Raw genomic sequence first — 8374 nt, forward strand, 5'->3', positions numbered from 1 at the left:
ATGATGATGATAATGTGTCTGTGCGTGACTTAAATTTATTTTTTATTTTTAGGACTGTCCAAGAAACTGTTCAAGATTTCCCAGGACATTGAATGTGGGAAACTGAAGAAGTGGCTTCGCAGCATAAAAAACCCGTGGACAGCCGCTATGTCAACATCAGGGCCAGAGAGAGTGGCAAAGTGGACCTCCATCCTTAACCATGTCCTCGACATCCACTCCCATGAAGACCCTGTTTTCCCCCAGTGTTTGCATCCGCAACACACATCTAGGGACAAGAGCAAATGGTTGACAGCAGGTATGTTCACCAAATCTTTTTTGTTCACCAAAGTTTTTACTGAAGGCTGATAACAGCGGCGCTTCGGCGATAACAGCGGCGATAACAGCGGCGCCGGCGCGCTAGGGATTAGTGCTTACGCCTCGCTTATATATTCTTCTGCAGATTAGAGAAGGTGTTGACTAACAAGAGGGTTCTGAAAGATGTGGGGAAGCTGAGCCCTCACTACCAGTCCTCGTCGTTGGAGTCTTTCCATAGCGTCATTTAGCGTTTTGCGCCCAAAACACGTTGTCTTTCCTTTTCTTGGAATGTAATGCAGGTAACAGTACAATTTTTTTTTCAAAGAAATGTATACCTATTATTTATTATACAAACTATTATACATGCATACACACATGCTCTTATTAATATTATTTTCTCCCGAAAGACTCTACCTAGCAGCCCTGCAAAAAGTTCAACTGATGAGCCGCTATTTAGAGTAAGCTTCCCAAAATATAAGAAGGGCGAGTGCACAGCAAAGCCGGTGAAAGCAGATGCAACCTTCCGTGAGTCTCAGAGGCTTTATTTAAAAGCCAAACAATGTACAAACAGTATGTGAAACATAAATAACATATCAATTAACTGCTGTCTTTAAATGGTCTTCACGATAAACTGAATAATATAATTAGAAAATAATTCTAAAAGAAAATAATAAATACAAAAAAGTGAAAAATGTACAAAAAAATTCCGATTTGTATTACAGATTACATGGATAACCTGTTGGACCTCATCTTTCACAGGGTTTTTTGAAGACCCGGCCCCATATGTGAATGAAGTGCTGAAGATATCAAAACCTGAGGATCTCTCTGCCAAGTATGAGAAACCTGACAAGCAGGAAGTTATAGCCAGCTATGTGTCGAGGTTCAATCAAGGGCATGTCTGAACCGTGTATAACTTCCCTGAGCATCAGGGAACACTCTGCGTATCTGGAGCACCACGCAGGAGGGCAGCACCACCCTGATTCTCCGGCCCAGATGGCCCCAACACCAGATAACAAAGCTTCTGTACGTCATACACCTGTAACGGCTGAGCAAAGTTTACATTGTATTTAGAGAATAAAAGGTGACACACAAATATAACGTGTTCCTTTGTTTACAGTATGGCTACTGATGGCACAAAGTGTATTTTTGTAATCAATGTTTTTATTATACTTGGTATTTTTTGTATATATTACTAAACTCTGTAAACAGATTCATTTTGTGAAGGTGAGAAATCTGTAGGAGAGGGAAGATTATGGGACTGGAAGCCTTCTGGTGGCTGTTTCCAGTTTGACCAATCCCGTTTGAGCAGGCTTTGGTGGCCTGCTTTACTAACAGTTCATGTGGAGAGAAAAAGAGGCGGAACCCATTGACCGAAATGCATCAGTTATCAGCTTTTTGATTTTTCTGCATTCAAATAGCCGTTAATACAGATTAGTTAAAAATTACGTCCGGATTTTAAACCCCTACAAAAAGTATCACTGTTTGTGTTTTGAGTGTAAAAATGTTTGACTCTGACTGTAAACAGTCTAGAGGGAATGAAAGACAGAACTTTGACACAGTTATCTGTCTACACCAAAAGCACCAAAATATTGGTCGTTGCCCCCGAAGTTTAATTCTTCATCAGATTATAGCTGATGGGCTCCAAGATTGTATTCTTACAATAAATCACTATCTATTTGCCTGATAGTTGTACACATGAACAATAATCAATTTAATAATGTCCCTGATTAATAAAATAAGTAAGTAAAATAACACTTTCTAGGATATACTCTACATAAATGTAAAATCCTGTCGCCTCCTTTGTCTCCTTCAAGTTCCTCTATTTTTCAGAGTATCATTTTATATTTTACATTTCCCACAAGGACAAGACAAGAAAAACTAAAAAAGTACCACAACAGTCTGTCCGAGTAATTTCTAAAGTAGGGCATTTCAAAAAGCCAGACAACAATGGAAGATGTCTTCCTGCCTGCAGTCCTCTCCAATGCTGCGATGAATAATGGTATTATCTCAACACTCACTCATCACTCATCGTCATCCGCTTATCCGGGGTCGGGTCGCGGGGGGAGCAGCTCAAGCAGGGGGCCCCAGACTTCCCTTTCCCGGGCCACATTGACCAGCTCTGACGGGGGGATCCCGAGGCGTTCCCAGGCCAGTGTTGAGATATAATCTCTCCACCTCCTCCCCACTGGACGTGCCTGGAAAACCTCCCAAGGGAGGCGCCCAGTGGGCATCCTTACCAGATGCCCGAACCACCTCAGCTGACTCCTTTCTAAGTAAAGGAGCAGCGGTTCTAATCCGAGTTCCTCACGGATGACTGAGCTTCTCACCCTATCCCTAAGGGAGACGCCAGCCACCTTTCTGAGAAAACTCATCTCGGCCGCTTGTACCCGCGATCTCGTCCTTTCGGTCATCACCCAGCCCTCATGACCATAGGTGAGGATAGGAACGAAGATCGACCGGTAGATCGAGAGCTTTGCCTTGCGGGTCAGCTCTCTTTTCGTTACTATGGTGTGGTAAAGCGAACGCAATACCGCCCCCGCTGCTCCGATTCTCCGGCCAATCTCACGCTCCATAGTACCCTCACTCGCGAACAAGACCCCGAGGTACTTGAACTCCTTCACTTGGGCTAAGGACTCATTTCCTACCCGGAGTAAGCAATCCATCGGTTTACTGCTAAGAGTCATGGCCTCAGATTTAGCAGTGCTGATCCTCATCCCAGCCGCTTCACACTCAGCCGCCAGCCGATCCAGTGAGTGCTGAAGGTCACAAGCCGATGATCCAATGAGGACCACATCATCCGCAAAAAGCAGTGACGAGATCCTCAGACCACCGAACTGCAACCCCTCCCCACCACGATTATCTCAACACGTTGAACTATACTGATATACTGATGTTCAATTTAGAGACAATCACACAGTCTGTCACTTCTCCACTGCTCGCCCCTCTGTCTAATTCTGCCCTAAACACATGCATGCATGTTGCAAACTAGGCCTCCAGCCTGACGGCACTGTGAGGAGAGGATGGAGGGATAGAAGTGGTTCTCTGAGAACTCAAGCACGCACATACACAGACATGCACCTGCACGCACAGACAGACTTACACAAAGACAGGGCTAGTATCCCCGTGAGTTTTCCCTACTGCTGCTTCTATGAAAAATTTACCCAGAAGTGATCTCATCGGCTATTTTGAGCCCATCTCTGACCTAGGAATGTTTTAAAGATCTAGTATCCGTCTCCGCTTTGTGTGATGTTTGACAAGACCCACAAAGAAATGTGTTTGAAAGTGTTACAACCTTTCCTGTAAGTTGGACGTCTCATCTCCTCTCACATGCACCGGCTGCGTTGAAACTCATCTAGAATTGAAAGCGAACGATTTTCGGTCATCTCTCACCGTTCATCTCCTGCTAAAATAGTTTACCTATCATATGAACACAAATATTCTCTCACCCATCCGTGGGATCCTCTGTGTTTTGGCTACAGTGTTCTTTCATTTTCCACACAGGACACACACACACCGAAATCATATATATATAGTAAGTGAGTTACTGAGACACACAGAAAATCAATTGCTTTTGAGAGAACTCCATCAGCAAATTCTTTCTACAATCCTTCGAAGGCCAGCAGGCTGTCCAGCCTCTCTTCTCCTACATCGCCAAGGGGGGGGGGGGGGGCTGGCTGATCCAGCTTTCTTCTCTATCCAACCCACAACCGGAGGTGCAGCTCCCCTGCCCACACTCTTCAAGGAAATCTCCTCGCCCTTCAAGCTCTACCAAACTCCTCGTAGCGAACTTCAACCAGCATCTGAGCACACGGCTCGACAGAACCGCGAATGCAGAACTCTACGACCACAAAGCCAGGAGACGTTGTAGGCATAACTTAAAGGAAGGTTAATAGTTAGGCTCGCCACAGGCTTTGTCCCTGACTCTATCATTATCTGATTAACATCCACACAGACACGCATAGCATCTCACCTAGTTAAACCTTCCCCCCTGTGCCATAAAGCAACCCCAGAAAAAGGGGGGGGGGGGGGCTCTTACCTTAGGGACCATTCTTTAAAGCATGCTAATTTACATTCACACACACACTCACACACCTCCTAGTTAGTTAGTTTGATTGTTTAGTAATTTGTTTTTTTATACTTTATTATGTTCACAATAAATGTTCTTCTTTTCCAAATGTTCTGTCATTAATATTGCATAAGTGAATTTTGCCAACCGTTACGCTGTTAAGAACTCCATAACCTTCATCGTTCATCATATAATCTTTAATGGTAAAATATTGAGATTTATAATTGAACTAGATCTAAATGAGACTGATATTAATCAATAAATTGGCTATCTTTTCCCTTCTATGAAGGGTGGTGCCCCGCGAGAACTTTAACCAGTTAAAGTTATGATTTAATGTTAATATTTTAAATATTAATGTTTTATATTTTATTTATTGAGTGCCTAAAGGCACACCATTCTATGGTAACACTTTTTAAGCACTATTGCACAACACTGCCATACAATTTCATAGCGAGTCAGGTTGCTCTTGAGAGGAATTTTCTGGGGCTGAAGTGTTGATATTGGAAGCCAAAGTCTGTCAGCTTTCACTTATTCTCTCATTAGTGATGGGATGGTCAGCTCTATCCTGATTTCTATAACAATGAACTGCTGAAAGCTTTTGGTCAACTTGGATATTACACCCGCGATAACAATGAAACTAAAATCTAACGAGCTGCAAAGAAAAGACAAAGATTTTTTTTTTGGTGTGTTTTAAAATGTTAACGCATGTGTGGAACAAAAATGTAGCCTTGACTCAAGACCAATTAAGAGTATACACTTGAATTAAATGTGTGTTTAAAGCTAAAGGACCCATCACAAGCCACCACTGCGGTCCTGGTCCACCGCCCGTGCCCAATGCCAACGCGACACAGGGTCCGCCACCAGAACCACGATCAGCCCACATGACTCAGAATCCGCCACACTGGATCCAACACCGCGACCCCCGGTGCGCGATCCACAAACCGTAATCCATGGTGCGGCCACAGAGGCCCTGGATCTGCGGGTGATAAAGCAAAGGGATTCCGGGGAAGGGGGATAGGGATGGAGAAGAGGAAGGAGAAGCTGGAAAGAGAAGCTCCGTGTGTCATGTGTCATAAAATAGAACAAGTAACGTTCTGGCGCACTAATTAGCTCTAACTATAAGCTTTATCAAAAAGGAAGGTTTTGAGCCTACTTTTAAACGAACAGATGGTGACTGCCTCCCGAACTGAAAGTGGTAGATTATTCCACAGCCGAGGGGCTTGATGGCTAAAAGCTCTGGCTCCTACTCTACTTTTAGAGAATTTAGGGACGACAAGTAGGCTTGAATTCTGGGAGCGGAGTGCTCTAGTGGGTTTATAAGGTATTAACAGCTCTTTAAGGTATAAAGGCGCTATATTATTAAGGGCCTTGAAGGTGAGGAGGAGAATTTTAAATTCTATTCTAGATTTAACTGGAAGCCAGTGTAGCGATGCTAATATTGGAGAAATGTGCTCTCTTCTCTTTGTTCTCGTCAGGACACGTGCTGCGGCATTTTGGACAAGCTGTAGAGTCTTTAACGACTTCCTGCTGGAGCCTGATAATAATGAATTACAATAGTCCAGTCTCGATGTAACAAAGGCGTGGACTAGTTTTTCTGCATCTTTTTGTGAAAGGACATGTCTAATTTTTTAAATATTACGCAAGTGGAAAAAAGCGGTCCTAGAAATTTGTTTTAAGTGACTATTAAAGGATAAATCAGGATCGAAGATCACTCCCAAGTTCCTGACTGTTTCATTGGAAGCAAGGGCAATGTCGTCTAGCGCAGCTATATCATTAGATAATGCATCTCTAAGGTGTTTGGGGCCAAGTATTATAACCTCTGTTTTGTCTGAGTTTAATAAGAGAAAATTGCGGGTCATCCAGGTTTTTATGTCCTTGAGACATGCTCGAAGTTTAGTTAATTGATTACTTTGTTCAGGTTTTATTGACAAATATAACTGGGTGTCATCCGCATAGCAGTGGAAATTTACCGAGGGTGTCCTGATAATGTTTCCTAGTGGAAGCATATATAATGAGAATAAAATTGGGCCGAGCACAGAGCCCTGTGGAACACCATGATTACCTTTGGTGCGCACAGATGACTCATCATTAATTTGCACAAATTGGGAGCGATCAGAAAAATACGATTTAAACCAGTTAAGGGCGGTTCCATTAATGTTAATTAACTGTTTTAGTCTTTGTAATAAAATTTGATGGTCAATTGTGTCGAATGCTGCACTGAGATCTAACAGAACGAGGACAGACACAAGTCCCTGATCTGAGGCTATTAAATGGTCATTAGTGACTTTTGCCAAGGCTGTCTCTGTACTGTGATTGGCTCTAAACCCCAATTGAAAGTCTTCATATATATTATTTTCCTGGAGAAACTCACACAGCTGATTGGCTACCACTTTTTCTAAGATTTTAGAAATGAAGGAGAGGTTAGATATTGGTCTGTAATTGGCTAAAACCTCTGGGTCTAGGGTGGGTTTTTTGAGTAGGGGTTTGATGACAGCTATTTTAAAAGACTGTGGTACATAACCTGATGATAATGACAGATTGATAATGTTAAGTAACGAACTATCAATTAGGGGCAGAATTTCTTTAAGTAATTTGGTAGGAATGGGATCTAAGATACAGGTTGTTGGTTTAGAACCTGAGATTAATTTGGTAAACTGACCACGGGTGATCAGAGAGAAGCTGTCTAAGTAATGGGTAGGATTCTCAGCCGTTTCTGAGATCTCTATTGTTGGGAGGGTATTAGTGCCAATTGAGGGCAGGAGATGGTTGATTTTATTTCTAATAGTTTGAATTTTATCATTAAAAAAGGTCATAAAGATATTGCTATTTAGGGATCGAGGAATACTGGGTTCGGTGGAGGTGTGACTCTCTGTCAGCCTGGCTACAGTGCTGAAGAGAAACCTGGGGTTGTTTTTATTCTCTTCTATTAGTTTTGAATAGTAGGCGGCTCTTGCTTTGTGGAGAGCCTTTTTATATTCTTTAACACTATTCTTCCAGTCTATGAGGTTTTCAACATTGTTGCTGGAGCGCCACTTCTTTTCTAGTTTTCTTGATAATTGTTTTAACTCATTTGTCTGGGAATTATACCACGGAGCTAATTTACTATGTTTGACATTTTTCTTTTTTAGAGGCGCTATTGAGTCTAATGTTAATCGTAATGAGTCTGCAGAGCTATCGACGAGGTGGTCGATCTCAATGGAGCTCAGGGTTTTAAAGAATTTGTTGTTTATATCTACTGCTAATACGGGTTTAAATGTAATTGGGATTATTTCCTTAAATTTAGCTACAGCACTATCAGGTAGACATCTAGAAAATGAATTTTTTATTAGTGGCATATATTCAGTTATTGAAAAATCAAAGGTTATTAAATTATGGTCTGATAGAACTGGATTGCGCGGAAGTACTGTTAAATTTTCAATTGCGACACCGTACGATAATACAAGGTCAAGTGTGTGGTTACCACAATGAGTAGGTTTGTGCACACACTGACTGAAACCTATAGAGTCTAGTATTGAAATAAATGCTACGCTAAGGCAATCTTTATTATTATCAACATGAATATTAAAGTCACCAACAATAATAATTTTATCGGTCTTTAGGACTAAGTTTGATAAAAACTCAGGGAATTCCTTTAAAAATTCAGTATAAGCCCTGGGAGCACGGTAAACTACGGCAAATATGATTGGCTGTTGGTGGTTCCTGGATTGGCGTGGAAGACTAAGAACCAGACATTCAAATGACTTGTAGCTGAGTTTAGGTTTAGGATTAATTGATAGACTGGAGTTAAAAATAGCAGCAACTCCACCTCCTCCCCCAATTTCTCTAGGAACCTGTGAATTGATATGACTGGGGGGAGTAGATTCATTTAGACTGACATAATCATCAGGATGCAGCCACGTCTCAGTGAGGGACAATAAATCTATGTTGTAATCAGAGACTATTTCATTAACTAAAAGAGCCTTTTTTTCCAGTGATCTAATGTTTAAAAGACCACATTTAAAAGTCTGGGTTTCC

This window comes from Platichthys flesus, chromosome 3, assembly GCF_949316205.1.
Source record: "Platichthys flesus chromosome 3, fPlaFle2.1, whole genome shotgun sequence".
NCBI lineage: Eukaryota > Metazoa > Chordata > Actinopteri > Pleuronectiformes > Pleuronectidae > Platichthys > Platichthys flesus.